This window comes from Tamandua tetradactyla, chromosome 16 (assembly GCF_023851605.1).
Source record: "Tamandua tetradactyla isolate mTamTet1 chromosome 16, mTamTet1.pri, whole genome shotgun sequence".
In the NCBI taxonomy this organism is placed as follows: Eukaryota; Metazoa; Chordata; class Mammalia; order Pilosa; family Myrmecophagidae; genus Tamandua; species Tamandua tetradactyla.
The window spans coordinates 9916303-9933176 of record NC_135342.1 but is presented as its reverse complement, the minus strand read 5'-3'; positions in this window follow the sequence as shown (position 1 = coordinate 9933176).

Genomic DNA, 16874 nt, shown 5'->3' with positions numbered 1-16874 from the left:
TTGGATCCATCCTAAGTTAGAGTAAAGGGACAGTTTTGCAAGTTCAGCATTTTATTATCAGATTTCATGGCTACACAGTATGTGCTCTGACACCCAGTATAAGTTTCAGATTTCCAAAAATAAAATGCCAGCTCTTTGTGTTAAAACTCAAAGCTGTCTGTGACCGGATCCCTGCTTAATTCTCCTGCTTCAGATTTTCATACTGCATTGCTTTGAAATTTTCCTTTAAGAAAGACTGATGCGTAAAAGTTGGACTGGATATCTGTTGAACATTGTTCAAGACACAAAATAACCAAATATCCCCTGTCTGGGGTAAGATGAATGATTATTTCTTACTCACCAATTATAACTTTAACCTTTCTCTAGTGTTCCTTCTTTTACACAAGATTTCTTAGGATTCCCAGTGATAGAATTACTCTGGCTTCCTTACATGAATAAATCTAGAGCAATCCCTCCTTTCTAAAAATTCACCCCTAAAATCACCTTATACCAGCCTAAATTCCATAAGAAGTCCTTCCTAACCTCCTTGTACTGATATATCCTAGGGTTCCCTTTTCATCGATTCCTTAGGATTTTCTACAAATAAAGTCATGTCATCTGCAGATGGAGATACTTCTACTCTTCCCTTTTCAATTTGAAAACTGTGTATTTCCTTTTCTTGCCGAATTGTTCTGGCTAAATCTTCCAATACAATGTCAAATAGCTCTGGCAAACTGGGCATCCGTGTTTTGTTTCTGATCTCAGGGAGAAAGGTTTCAGTGTTTTGCCATTGAACATGATGTTAGCAGTGAGTTTTTCATAAATGTCCTTTCTCATATTGAGGTAGTTTCCTTCTGTTCCTAGTTTGTTGGATGTTTCATCATGAAAGATTTTGGATTTTGTCATTTGCTTTTTCTGAGTCAATTGAGGTGATCATTCTATTAATATATTTTATTATATTGACTGATTTTCATGTGTTAAGCACCCTTGCATTACTGGGTAAAATTTCACTTGGTCATGGTCTATAATCTTTTTAATATAATGCTGGATTAAATATGCTGGTATTTCATTGAGAATTTTTGCAGCTAAGTTCGTAAGGATATTGGGCTACTAGATGCTTTTGTCTGGCTTTGGTGAATGCAGGCCTGACTTAGGAATTTTGTAAGAGATTGAGAACGACTGCTTTCAATTTTTCATTAAGTATTTGGTAGAATTCACCAGTGAAGCCATCTGACCCTGGATCCTTCTTTATTCGGAGATTTTCTGTTACTGATTCAATCTCTTTACTTGCAATAAGTCTATTAAGATTTTCTATTTCTTCTTGAGCCAGTTTGGTAAGTTGTATGTTTCTAGGAAATTGGCCATTTCACCTAGATTATCTAGTTTGCTGGTGTATGAATCCTGGTTGCAGAAGAAGACAAGAAATTAGTCCAAGTTCAAGACTCAGATCATCGTCCCCCCACCCCAGCCAAACTTTCTGCTTCAAATAGCTGACCTCGGTTTTGAAGCTCTTCGTATCATCCAAACCCATCCGCTGTTTGCCCTGGATCTGGTGCCCTTGATCCTGTGTTCTGTGGACTTTCTAGGAGCAGAACGTATGGTAACCCAGCAGCCCTCCCTCCCCGCTCCAGCTGGAGATGGGCATGCCAGTGGTCACTTTGCTAGGGGGCACCCCTTCTGCATCTTCTTTTGCATGGCAAAGTCCATGTTGGCATCAGCTGCCTCACCATTCTCTCCCTGCCTCTTGCAGAGGGAGCTGTTATGTTCAGTGGTCTTCATCTAAGTGCTGGGGATGTCATGGGCCATAAGGCTGATCATATCTAAGTGTGGAGCAGTTTGGTCCTCCTCCACATAGTATTGCCTTGCATATATATATATATATATATATCCCTAAGATTTGGGCTTTCTGCTGGAAGGTGTGGACCAGGCCCTACACCAGGATTGTGAAGCATTGCTTCGTCCAAGGTGGGGCTCCCCCGGCTTCTTGGGTATTCCCAGTTGAGATGAAGACCATGAGTCATATTTGTGCAGAAACTCTATGGGCAGGCTGACAAAGGTCTGACAGTTGTTGGCTGTGGCCACCATATCTAAGGACGTCTGAGTCCAGAAGTTCCAGCCTGCAATGGTCAGTGGGATCTTCAGCTTTGGATTCACCTTCTTCAAGCCACTGAAGTTCTCTAAGAGAGTGCAGTCATTCCACGCTATGGAGTTGAGTAGGTGATGGTTCATGCTGGCAAATATGTAGATGACTTGGGGTCACATCCTTGGACGAGAAGCAAGTGTCACACCCTCTCTGTAGGGGCCACATTGGTAAAGTCGCAGAACAGTCTTGCAGGAAAGCTCCACTGGGTCATCTGCAGAAATATCAAACCTGCCCAGGCCATGGTGTCATGTCGTGGGGCCGGTTCAGCTGCAGACTCCAGGCCAATGCAACCAGCTCTCCACGTCCTGCTCTCCTTTCATTGTCTCTCTATGGTTTTTTACTTTGTTCTGTTTTTTTCTTTGTATGCTGTATAGTGCTGGTCACATTTCATTCTTTTTCCATGTGAGTATCCTGTTATTGCAGCACCATGTGTTGAATTTTTGTTTGGTTTGCTTTCTTCGTCTGTTTGTTTGTTTTGTTTTGGGAAGTGTGTATACTGGGATCGAACCTGGGTCTCCTGCATGGCAGGCAAGAATTCTACTACTGAACTACTCTTGTACCCCTCTCTATTGCTCTTATGTGCTCTTTTCCACTTATATCTGCTTAATCTTCATTATTTCCCTCTTTTTCTTGATTTAGGTTTAGCTTGTTCTTCTTTTTCTAGTTCCTTAATGTGTAAAGTTAGGGTATTGATTGAGAGCCTTCTTTTTTGATGTAGGCATTTATGGTCGTATATTACCCTCTGAGGCATGCAGCTTTTGCTGAATCCCATAGCTTTTGGTATATTGTGATTTTGTTTCCTTAGTTTTGAAGTATTTTTTAATTTAACATGTGGTTTTTTCTTTCACTTATTTGTTGTTTAAGAGTGTGTGATTTAGTCTACACATAATTGTGAACATTTCATTTTCCTACTGTTATTGATCACTAGTTGCATTCCACAGTGGTTGGAGAAGAAACTTTGTATGATTTCAATCTTTTAAAATGTATTAAGACTTGATTTTTGGTCTAACATATGGTCTATCCTGTTTCCTACGTACTTGAGAAGAATGTGTATTCTGCTGTTGTTTGAGAGGAATGTTCTATAGACGTCTGTTAGGTCTAGTTGGGTTATAGTGTTGTTCAAGCCCTCTTTTCCTCACTGATCATCTATCCAATATTGAAAGTGGGGTATTGACGTCTCCAACTATTATTGAAGAACTGTGAACTGTTCTCTTTGATTTTGTCCATTTTTGCTTCATGTATTTTGGGACTCTGTTATTAGGTGTACATATGTTTACATTTGTTTTATCATATGGATTAACTGACCCTTTTATAAATATATAATATCCTGCTTTGTGTCTGATAACGGTTTTTGTCAGAACATCTTTTTTGTCTGATATTAACATGATTTTTCTGGCTATGTGTTGAACGCCTTAGGGCATACATTGCTCCACAGTCTGATCCAATTAAATTTAGACCTCGGGGAGGGGCCAAGATGGCAGCTTAGCAAGGTGTGTGTTTTAGTTCGTCCTCCAGAACTACTACTAAATAACCAGAAACAGTACAAAACAGCTCCCGGAACCACAATAGTGACCGGACACACAGCGTACCCCAGTCTGAACCAGCTAGACCAGCTGCGAGCCCCCCCAGAACCATGAGTTCCCCAAGCCGCGGTGGCTGGCGCCTGGTGCCCCTCCCCCACAGGCAGCTTCCAAGAGGGAAAGGAAAAACACTGTAACAGTAGCAGGGACTGAGTCCAACCAAACACCAATTGTGGCATTAATTAACAAATTCTGACTACTAAAAATAGGCTCCCAATCAGGCGAGCCTGGTCAAAGTGGAGGTTGCTTATTGGGCTAACCGAAAAAAAGGAAAGGGGATGAAATGGAGGTTTTTGTAGCTGTCTCTACGGAGGCTTGGCTGCCTCTGGATTCAGCGGCAGGACTACTTAGACTGCAACTGCCCCAGGCATAGGCAGAAACGGACTGCATTCAGGGCTGTCTCCCGCCTGTGCCTTCCCCAGGGGAGGGGTGAAGCCCAACTCAGGTGGAATCCCTCTCTCAAGGAATTCAGAACCCAGGGCTCAGCAATTTGAAGCCATTAAAATCAGCCTACAACCTCTCCTCAGTCTCCACCACGCCCCCAGCAGGGAGAGCCTTCCAAACTTAAAGGTGCCACAACATCTTTTGCTGGTGGGACCTGCAGGCAAACAAGCGCCACATACTGGGCAGGATAAGAAAAACAGAGCCCAGAGACTTCACAAGAAAGTCTTTTAACCTGCTGGGTCTCACCCACAGGGAAAACTGATGCAGATGACTCTTTCCCCCTGATAGGAGTCCAGTTTAGTCTGGGAAAACCTGGCTGGAGTCTATATTACCTACGTAGACCCTCCTAAGGGTGGGGAGGAAAAAGGCACCTTACAAGTAGGGCAAGAAACAAGAAAACAAGAACTGAAAAATTATCCTCTGTTAAACAAAACCTAAGCTAGAGGTCCAGAAAAAGCTGAGCTGAAGGTCAAAGAACAGATAGATGACAAACTCATCTAGGAAGTAAACCCTAGGTAAAATAAGTGAAAGCAATCACCAGAATAAACTAATTAAGGTAATTAAATGTCTAGACGCCAGCAAAAAATAACAAATCACACCAGGAAAATTGAAGATATGGCCCAGTCAAAGGAACAAACCAATATAGTTCAAATGAGATACAGGAGCTAAAATAATTAATTCAGAATATATGAACGGACATGGAAAACCTCATCAAAAACCAAATCAATGAATTGAGGGAGGATGTGAAGAAGGCAAGGAATGAACAAAAAGAAGAAATGGAAAGTCTGAAAAAACAAATCACAGAACTTATGAGAATGAAAGGTACAGTAGAAGAGATGAAGAAAAAAACAATGGAAGCCTACAATGGTAGATTTCAAGAGACAGAGGTTAGGATTAGTGAACTGGAGGATGGAACAGATGAAATCCAAAAAGAAACAGAAACTATAGGGAAAAGAATGGAAAAATATGAGCAGGGACTCAGGGAATTGAATGATAATATGAAGTGCACAAATATATGTGTTGTGGGTGTCCAGAAGTAGAAGAGAAGGGAAAAGGATGAGAAAAACTAATGAAGAAATTATCACTGAAAATTTCCCAACTCTTATGAAAGACCTAAAATTACAGATCCAAGAAGTGCAGTGCACCTCAAAGATAATAGATCCAAATAGACGTTCTCCAAGACACTTACTAGTCAGAATGTCAGAGGTCAAAGAGAAAGAGAAAATCTTGAAAGCAGCAAGAGAAAAGCAATCCATCACATACAAGGGAAACCCAATAAGACTATGCGTAGATTTCTCAGTAGAAACCTTGGAGGCAAGAAGACAGTAGGATGAGATATTTAAATTACTAAAAGAGAAAAACTGCCAACCAAGAATTCTATACCCAGCAAAATTGTCCTTCAAAAATGAGGGAGAAATTAAAACATTTTCAGACAAAAGATCACCGAGAGAATTTGTGACCAAGAGACCAGCTCTGCAAGAAATACTAAAAGGAGCACTAGAGACAGATATGAAAAGACAGAAGAGAGAGGTGTGGAGAAGAGTGTAGAAAGAAGGAAAATTAGATATGACATATAAAATACAAAAGGCAAAATGGTAGAAGAAAATACTACCCATACAGTAATAACACTAAATGTTAATGGATTGAACTCCCCAATCAAAAGACATAGTCTGGCAGAATGGATTACAAAACAGGATCCTTCTATATGCTGTCTACAGGAAACACATCTTAGACCCAAAGATAAACATAGGTTGAAAGTGAAAGGTTGGGAAAAGATATTCCATGCAAATAACAACCAGAAAAGATCAGGAGTAGCTATACTAATATCCAACAAATTAGACTTCAAATTTAAAACAGTTAAAAGAGACAAAGAAGGATACTATATACTAATAAAAGGAACAATTCAACATGAAGACATAACAATCATAAATATTTATGCACTGAACCAGAATGCCCCAAAATATGTGAGGCAAACACTGCAAACACTGAAAAGGGAAATAGACACATCTACCATAATAGTTGGAGACTTCAATTCACCACTCTCATCAATGGACAGAACATCTAGACAGAGGATCAATAAAGAAACAGAGAATTTGAGTATTACAATAAATGAGCTAGACTTAAGAGACATTTATAAGACATTACACCCCACAACAGCAGGATACACCTTTTTCTCAAGTGCTCATGGGTCATTCTCAAAGATAGACCATATGCCGGGTCACAAAGCAAGTCTCAACAAATTTAAAAAGATTGAAATCATACACAACACTTTCTCAGATCATAAAGGAATGAAGCTGGAAATCAATAATAGGCAGAGTGCCAGAAAATTCACAAATACGTGGAGGCTCAACAACACACTCTTAAACAACGAGTGGGTCAAAGAAGAAATTGCAAGAGAAATTAGTAAATACCTCGAGGCGAATGAAAATGAAAACACAACATATCAAAACTTATGGGATGCAGCAAAGGCAGTGCTAAGAGGGAAATTTATTGCCCTAAATGCCAATATCAGAAAAGAAGAAAAGGCAAAAATTCAGGAATTAACTGTCCACTTGGAAGAACTGGAGAAAGAACAGTAAACTAATCCCAAAGCAAGCAAAAGGAAAGAAATAACAAAGATTAGAGCAGAAATAAATGAAATTGAAAACATGAAAACAATAGAGAAAATCAATAAGACCATAAGTTGGTTCTATGAGAAAATTAATAAGATTGATGGGCCCTTAGCAAGATTGACAAAAAGAAGAAGAGAGAGGATGCAAATAAATAAGATCAGAAATGGAAGAGGAGACATAACTACTGACCTCACAGAAATAAAGGAGGTAATAACAGGATACTATGAACAACTTTACGCTAATAAATACAACAATTTAGATGAAATGGATGGGTTCCTGGAAAGACATGAACAACCAACTTTGACTCAAGAAGACATAGATGACCTCAACAAACCAATCACAAGTAAAGAAATTGAATCAGTCATTCAAAAGCTTCCTAAAAAGAAAAGTCCAGGATCAGACGGCTTCACATGTGAATTCTATCAAACATTCCAGAAAGAATTAGTACCAACTCTCCTCAAACTCTTCAAAAAAATTGAATTGGAGGGAAAACTACCTAATTCATTCTATGAAGCCAACATCACCCTCATACCAAAACCAGGCAAAGATATTACAAAAAAAGAAAACTACAGACCAATCTCTCTAATGAATATAGATGCAAAAATCCTCAATAAAATTCTAGCAAATCGTATCCAACAACACATTAAAAGAATTATTCATCATGACCAAGTAGGATTCATCCCAGGTATGCAAGGATGGTTCAACATAAGAAAATCAATTAATGTAATACACCATATCAACAAATCAAAGCAGAAAAATCACATGATCATCTCAATTGATGCAGAGAAGGTATTTGACAAGATTCAACATCCTTTCCTGTTGAAAACACTTCAAAAGATAGGAATACAAGGGAACTTCCTTAAAATGATAGATGAAAAACCCACAGCTAATATCATCCTCAATGGGGAAAAATTGAAAACTTTCCCCCTAAGATTAGGAACAAGACAAAGATGTTCACTATCACCACTGTTATTCAACGCTGCATTGGAAGTTCTAGCCAGAGCAATTAGACAAGAAAAAGAAATACAAGGCATCAAAATTGGAAAGGAAGAAGTAAAACTCTCCTGTTTGCAGATGATATGATACTATATGTCGAAAACCCTGAAAAATCCACAGCAAAACTACTAGAGCTAATAAACGAATACAACAAAGTGGCAGGTTACAAGGTCAACATTCAAAAATCTGTAGTGTTTCTATACACTAGTAATGAACAATCTGAGGGGGAAATTAAGAAATGAATTCCATTTACAATTGCAACTAAAAGAATAAAATACTTAGGAATAAATTTAACTAAAGAGACAAAAGACCTATACAAAGAAAACTACAAGAAACTGTTAAAAGAAATCGCAGAAGACCTAAATAGATGGAAGGGCATACCGTGTTATTGGATTGGAAGACTAAATATAGTTAAGATGTCAATTCTACCTAAATTGATTTACAGATTCAATGCAATACCAATCAAAATCCCAACAGCTTACTTTTCAGAAATAGAAAAATCAATAACCAAATTTATTTGGAAGGGCAGGGTGCCCTAAATTGCTAAAAGTGTCTTGAGGAAAAAAAACGAAGCTGGAGGTCTCACGTTGCCTAACTTTAAGGCATATTATGAAGCCACAGTGGTCAAAACAGCGTGGTACTGGCATAAAGATAGATATATTGACCAATGGAATCGAATAGAGTGCTCAGTTATAGACCCTCTCATCTATGGACATTTGATCTTTGATAAGGCAGTCACGCCAACTCACCTGGGACAGAACAGTCTCTTCAATAAATGGTGCCTAGAGAACTGGATATCCATATGCAAAAGAATGAAAGAGGACACGTATCTCACACCCTATACAAAAGTTAACTCAAAATGGATCAAAGATCTAAACATTAGGTCTAAGACCATAAAACAGTTAGAGGAAAATGTAGGGAGATATCTTATAAATCTTATAATTGGAGGCGGTTTTATAAACCTTACACCTAAAGCAAGAGCACTGAAGAATGAAATAAATAAATGGGAGCTCCTCAAAATTAAACACTTTTGTGCATCAAAGAACTTCATCAAGAAAGTAAAAAGACAGCCTACACAATGGGAGACAATATTCGGAAATGACATATCAGATAAAGGTCTCGTATCCAGAATTTATAAAGAGATTGTTCAACTCAACAACAAAAAGACAGCCAATCCAATTACAAAATGGGAAAAAGACTTGAACAGACACTTCTCAGAAGAGGAAATACAAATGGCCAAAAGGCACATGAAGAGATGCTCAACGTCCCTGGCCATTAGAGAAATGCAAATCAAAACCACAATGAGATATCATCTCACACCCACCAGAATGGCCATTATCAACAAAACAGAAAATGACAAGTGCTGGAGAGGATGTGGAGAAAGAGGCACACTTATTCACTGTTGGTGGGAATGTCAAATGGTGCAACCGCTGTGGAAGGCAGTTTGGCGGTTCCTCAAAAAGCTGAATATAGAATTGCCATATGACGCAGCAATACCACTGCTAGGTATCTATTCAGAGGACTTAAGGGCAAAGACACAAACGGACACTTGCACACCAATGTTTATAGCAGCATTATTTACAATTGCAAAGAGATGGAAACAGCCAAAATGTTCATCAACAGAAGAGTGGCTAAACAACTGTGGTATATACATACGATGGAATATTATGCAGCTTTAAGACAGAATGAACTTATGAAGTATGTAACAACATGGATGGACCTTGAGAACGTTATGCTGAGTGAGACTGGCTAAAAACTAAAGGACAAATACTGTATGGTCTCACTGATATGAACTGACATTAGTGAATAAACTTGGAATATGTCATTGGTAACAGAGATCATCAGGAGATAGAAATTAGGTAAGATATTGGGTAATTGGAGCTGAAGGGATACAGACTGTGCAACAGGACTGGATACAGAAACTCAGAAATGGACAGCACAGTACTACCTAACTGTAATATAATTATGTTAAAACACTGAATGAAGCTGCATGTGAGAATGGTAGAGGGAGGAGGGCTGGGGACATAAATGAAATCAGAAAGAAAGATAGATGTTAAAGATTGAGATGGTATAATCTAGGAATACCTAGAGTGTATAACAATAGTGAAATGTACAATGTACAAATTTTAAAAATGTTTTTGCATGAGGAAGAATAAAGGAATCATTATCACAGGGTGCTGAAAATAGACGGTAATTAATATTTTAAAATGTCACCTTATGTGTGAGACTAAAGCAAAAAATGTTTATTTGTTTCAAAATTTATATTTTGACTAGAGCATTTCCTAATATAACTTATGTAGATAGTTTGATTGAACTTCATAAGTACTTGGAATCTCAGGTAGGACATGAGATTTTGTTGGTTTGTCCAGAGTGATGCCCCGATGAATCCCAGAGTGATTTGATCAGTGAGTGGAAAAGTATTTGTAAGCCCCCTTCGGGGAATGGTGAGAGCGGGGAGAAATTCAACTTCCCCAAGTTGAATTGTTGATATTCTCACAAGCAGTGTGGACAACCAAAGCTACAAGCTGAGCCCCCAGTCTTGGGGTTTGTTCATATGAAACTTAACCCCACAAAGGATAGGTCAAGTCTAGTTACAATTTAGGCCTAAGAGTCACCCCCAAGAGAGCCTCTTTTGCTGCTCAGATGTGGCCTCTCCCTCCAGCCAACATGATGAGCAGTCTCACCACCCTCCCCCTCTCTGCTTGGGACATGACTCCCAGGGGTGTGGACCTTCCTGGCAACGTGGGACAGAGATCCTGGAATGAGCTGAGACTCAGCATCAAGGGACTGAGAAAAACCCTAGAATGAGCTGAGAATTAACATCAAGGGATTGAGAGAACCTTCTCGACCAAAACGGGGAAGAGTGAAATGAGACTAAGTGTCAATGGCTGAGAGATTCCAAACACAGTTGAGAGGTTATCCTGGAGGCTATTCTTACGCATTAAGTAGATATCACCTTGTTGTTCAAGATGTAGTGGAGAGGCTGGAGGGAACTGCCTGAAAATGTAGAGCTGTGTTCCAGTAGCCATGTTTCTTGATGATGATTGAACAATGATATAGCTTTCACAGTGTGACTCTGTGAATGTGAAAACCTTGTGTCTGATGCTCCTTTTATCTACCATATCAACAAAAGAATAGAACATATGGAATAAAAATAAATAATAGGGGGAACAAATGTTAAAATAAATTTGGTTTGAAATGCTAGTGGTAAATGAAAGTGAAGGGTAAGGGGTATGGTATGTATAACTTTTTTTTCTCTATTGTTGTTTTATTACTTTTTCTGTTGTCCTTTTATTTCTTTTTCTAAATCGATGCAAATGTTCTAAGAAATAATGAATATGCAACTATGTGATGATACTAAGAATTATTGATTATATATGTAGAATGGAATGATATCTTATTGTTTTGTTTGTTTGTTGTTATTTTTTTAATTAATAAAAAAAACTCTGAAAGAAATGAGTGGCTTTAAATTATGAAAATAAAACTATAGCAACTTTGTAAAAAAAAAAAAAAATTGGGGCCTCTTTGTAAGTGTAATTTCTGAGACCAGAGTTTGAGGTATGTTTTGACTCTAGGAAGTTTCTGATGATTTTCTTTGGTAAACCAGCTGGACTATGGCTTAGCTTATTGCTCTAAATTACCTTCAAAACCTCCGTATTTTTTTAAGCTTGAGCTTCCTTACACTCTGTTTCAAATAACTTCAGTTCCACTGGGCAGAGCTTTGGAGCTCATTGGTCTTAAAACCCGCCTTTCCTCCCTTGACAAAATCTCTAAGCCATGGATTCAGAGCTGGAGGAGGGGACAATAGACTGCTTCTCCTTCAATGGCACCCTCGCTTTATGAGCAGAGTGTGGGGTAGATAGTAGCCTGGTCTTCTTTACTTGCTTTTCCTTGCGTGAGGGCAAGGACGACCAATGTCCCAGTATTCTCAGCATGCCATGCTGGGTTTAGAATCTCCACCCCATAAGTAGGAATGGGCTGAAGGAAGGAGACCCTGACTTCTCATCTGTACCTACCTGGAATTTAGCCTTTTCAGCACTGAGCTGGTAGGAGGATGAAAAATACTGTCAGCCTACTCCTCTTGGTGGGATACAATAATGCTTGAATTGGGGCTGGGGGGAGAGAAAGCCCTGTGTGCTTGGTTCCACCCATCTGAAGTGAAGTATCCATCCTGCTCAGCTGGGAGGGGGAAGTGTTAGGGCAAATGGTGGCACAAATACTCCTGCGCTCACTGCTCTTACTGAGTATTAGCAGATTTCCTTGAATAAATTTTTTTTTCAGTTGCTGTGTGCTCTTAGAGCAATTTCCACAGATTTTAATGGTCCTTTTAAAAAAAAAAAATAGTTTCCCCCAGCTATGCTTGTTCCACTTGGGAGAGGGCTGGTGGAACTATTTACACTGTCATTTTGCAGAAGTGGAAACAGCAGCATCAGTCTTAGTATGTCAAACTGGAACTGATCTAAATGTCTATCAACCGGTGAGAGGATAAACAAAATGTGGTGTATTTTCAAAAATGGAATACTATTGAAAATGAAATGTAATAAACTACTGACATATGCTCTATCATGGTTGAACCTCAAAAACCTAATACTAAATGAAAGATGCCAGACACAATAGATTGTATGCTATATAATTCCCTATAAAATACATTTCCAAAAATATAAAGACTAAAATCAGATCATGATTTTGGGAGGCTGTATAAGAATGGATATTCACTGCAAATGGACACGAAGCTTCTTTTGGGTCTAATCAAAATCTTAAAATTGTTTTATAGTAATGGTTGCATAGCTCTGTAAATTTACTAAAAATCATTGAACTGTATACTTACAATGTGTGAATAGAAAACGTTATATAAATTATGCCTCAGTTAAACAGTTTGAGAAGGCCTATTGTGGATGTTCTAGTCTGCTAGCTGCCGGAAAGCAATATACCAGAAACAGAATGGCTTTTTTTTTTTTTTTTAACTTTTTTTTTTTTTTTTTTTTTTTTAAGGAAAGACAGAGAGAAGGAAGGAAGGATAGAAGGAAGGAAGGAAGGAAGAAAGGGAAACATTTTTAAACATTTTCTTGTTTTTATTGTATTCTGTTTCTCCGTTTTTGGTACATGGGCTGGGGCCGGGAATCGAACCGAGGTCCTCCGGCATAGCAGGCAAGCACTTTGCCCGCTGAGCCACCGCGGCCCGCCCTTTTTTTAACTTTTTGTATTAATTTAAAAAAATTAACAAATATAACATTTAGATATCATTCCATTCTACATATACAATCAGTAATACTTAATATCATCACATAGTTGCATATTCATCATTTCTTAGTACATTTGCATCGATTTAGAAAAAGAAATAAAAAGACAACAAAAAAAGACATAAAATGATAACAGAGAAAAAAAAGTTATACATACCATACCCCTTACCCTTCACTTTCATTTACCACTAGCATTTCAAACCAAATTTATTTTAACATTTGTTCCCCCTATTATTTATTTTTATTCCATATGTTCTACTCTTTTGTTGATATGGTAGATAAAAGGAGCATCAGACACAAGGTTTTCACATTCACAGAGTCACACTGTGAAAGCTATATCGTTGTTCAATCATCATCAAGAAACATGGCTACTGGAACACAGCACTACATTTTCAGGCAGTTCCCTCCAGCCTCTCCACTACATCTTGAACAACAAGGTGATATCTACTTAATGCGTAAGAATAGCCTCCAGGATAACCTCTCAACTGTGTTTGGAATCTCTCAGCCATTGACACTTAGTCTCATTTCACTCTTCCCCGTTTTGGTCGAGAAGGTTCTCTCAATCCCTTGATGTTAATTCTCAGCTCATTCTAGGGTTTTTCTCAGTCCCTTGATGCTGAGTCTCAGCTCATTCCAGGATCTCTGTCCCACGTTGCCAGGAAGGTCCACACCCCTGGGAGTCATGTCCCATGCAGAGAGGGGGAGGGTGGTGAGACTGCTCATCATGTTGGCTGGAGGGAGAGGCCACATCTGAGCAGCAAAAGAGGCTCTCTTGGGGGTGACTCTTAGGCCTAAATTGTAACTAGACTTGACCTATCCTTTGTGGGGTTAAGTTTCATATGAACAAACCCCAAGACTGGGGGCTCAGCTTGTAGCTTTGGTTGTCCACACTGCTTGTGAGAATATCAACAATTCAACTTGGGGAAGTTGAATTTCTCCCCGCTCTCACCATTCCCCGAAGGGGGCTTGCAAATACTTTTCCAGTCACTGATCAAATCATTCAAACAGAATGGCTTTTAACAAGGGGAATTTAATAAGTTGCTAGTTTACAGTTCTAAGGCTGAGAGAATGTCCCAATTAAAAAAAGTCTATAGAAATGTCCAATTTAAGGCATCTGGGGAAAGATACCTTGGTTCAAGAAGGCCCAATGACGTTCAATGTTTCTCTCTCAGCTGGAAGGGCACATAGTGAACATGGCCGCATCTGCTGGCTTTCACGTGGCTCTACCAAAAAAGACTCTCTCTCCAAAATGTTTCCTCTTTTCAAGGATTCCAGCAAGCACCTCCACCTTCAGTGGGTGGAGACACACCTCCATGGAAATCATCTAATCAAAAGTTACCACCCACAGTTGGGTGGGTCACATCTTTATGGAAACAATCAAAATGCTCCCACCCAGCAATACTGAATGAAAATCAAAGGGCATGGCTATTCTGGCATCCACCATAGATTCAGACCGGTACAGGGGGCTTCTCTTCTTGGCATGAAAGAGTAGAAGGGTTCTGAGTTATTCTTTTTCTTTAAAGAACTACAGTACTGGACAAAATATAGGAAACCTCTATTTTCATACATGGGACACAAGCAGGGCACAAGTCTGATCCCCGATAGAAGTAAAACAAATGAGGTGAACCTTACAACCACATAGGTTTTCTACCAGGAGGCAATTTACAGATGGCAGAGTAGGAAGGGAAGCTACTATAAAAAGGACTGCAATCTTGCTGAGTTGAAGAGCTAGCCGTTGGAGGCTGAGGAGTTGAGATGGCTAGAACATACAAGTCAGAGTCTTAGAGAGAAAGGAGCAAAGAGGGAGTTCAAGGTCTTCATAAAAGTTCCCTTGAGTCTTTGGCAACATCCTCTCATGTGCATAGAGCGTAACCTCACAAGGTCACGCACAAAAAACTTTCTAAAGAGACCTGTTAAGTTGGAAAATTCCCAGAGCTCATGAAGGGCTGAAAACTGTGCATATTCCTTCTACCCACAGTGAAGATACTGCCTCGAAAACATGGGCGATTCAGGAAAAACTCCAAAAAGGCCATTGTATTCACATGAAACTAAATTAGCCCTAGAATAAAGATAATATACATCTACTGTGGAAGAGGTTAAAAATTAAAAAGTCTTAAGAAGATCAAACTAGCATGCAAATAATTTAACTGCCTGAAAGAAAAAAGATCAATGCTCTTTAAAGGAATACAAAACCAAGGAGTGAACCGCATAAAACTCACAATGTCCAGCAGTCAATGAAAAAATTACTGGAAATACAAAGGAGGATCATATGATATGAAACTAGAAAAAATGATTTAATTTAATCAGGTCCAGAAATGACAGAAGAGATGGAATTAGCAGACAAAGACATTTAAAGAAGTATGACAAATATATCCAACCGACTCAAGGATCTAAAGGAAAACATGAACGTAATAAAATAAAATACATAAGAATTAAAAAAAACCAAGAAAATATAGCTTTTAGAAAAGAAAATACAGTATCTGAAATGAAAATTTCACCAAATGGAATTAACAGCAGATCCAACATTGCAGTAAAGAAATCAGTGAGAGGGGGTGCAAGGGTAGTTCAATGGTAGAATTCTCAGCTGCCATGTGGGAAAGCCAGGTTCTATTTCCAGCCCATGCACTTCCCAAAAAACAAACAAACAAGAAAAACAAATAAACAAATAAAAAAATTCAACAAATGGTGCTGCAATAACGGGGTGCTCACATGGAAAAATAATGAAATGTGACCCCCACTATACAGTAGAAACACAAAAAAAAATCAATGAACTTCAAGACATAGCAAGAAGAGAGGAAGAATAGAAAAATGTATTTAAATAAACATTGGCTTCAATTTTACAAATTTGACCAAAATTATAAAGACACATATACAAGATACTCAAAAAACTCCAAACAGGATAAACACACATACAAACACACATTTGTACAAACATTTCACACTAATACACATAAAAATACAATAATTCAAATCCAGTGATAATGAAAAAACTATTAAAACCAGCAAGAGAAAAAAATATAAACTAAAAAGAAAAATAAAAATTATAGTAGAGTCCTGATGAGAAACTACGTCAGCCAAAAAAATGTAAGTACAGGAATGGGGAAAATGTTAACCTAGAATTCCATATTCTATGAAAATGTATTTCCAAAGCTAATACAAATTAAAGGTTTTCCAGACAAACAACAGCTGAAAGAATTCAACACAGCACACTTGCACTATAAGAAATATATAAGATCTTCAGGCAAAAGTAAAATGATGCTACAGAGAAGCTTGGAGATATATATATATAAAGGAATGAAGAGCTATTGAAATGGTTTATATATGGGTAAATATAAAAGGTTTATATCTAAATAAACCTTCTATAAAAGAGGTTTATGTTTATAATTTGAAAATGTCTTTAAAAATAATTGCTTAAAATAAAAATATATTTAGGGTTGGATTATGGGCCATCAAACCCAAATTAAGGCAAGCATGCAAAAGCAAAATGTTACATGCAGAGTACCTCAAAATTGTAGTAAACATCCATCTATCTCTCCACTTGTCCTCCCAACCACTCGTTTAGTACCAGAAGAAAGAGCTCTGGAGAGTGGAGTTGAAAGGTGAAGAGAGTTCATTTCTAGGTCAGGGGCCGGGTCAAGTCATCCAGTACCTCCTCGCTCCAAAGAGCTGTGCGTGTGTGAGAGCGAGTCCAAGGAGACGGAATTTTGAAGGACCTTCACCCACTTTCCAGGGCTCTGGAACCCAGACAGCACTGCTGTGAGGAGGAGGAAGTTTCGCTGGGCTTTGCAATCTTGCTACCTTGAGAAATTCTGAAACTAGAGATCAGTTCTATGCAGAGTTTGCTCTGGAAAAAATGAGGTACATTAAGCGGCCAGAATTT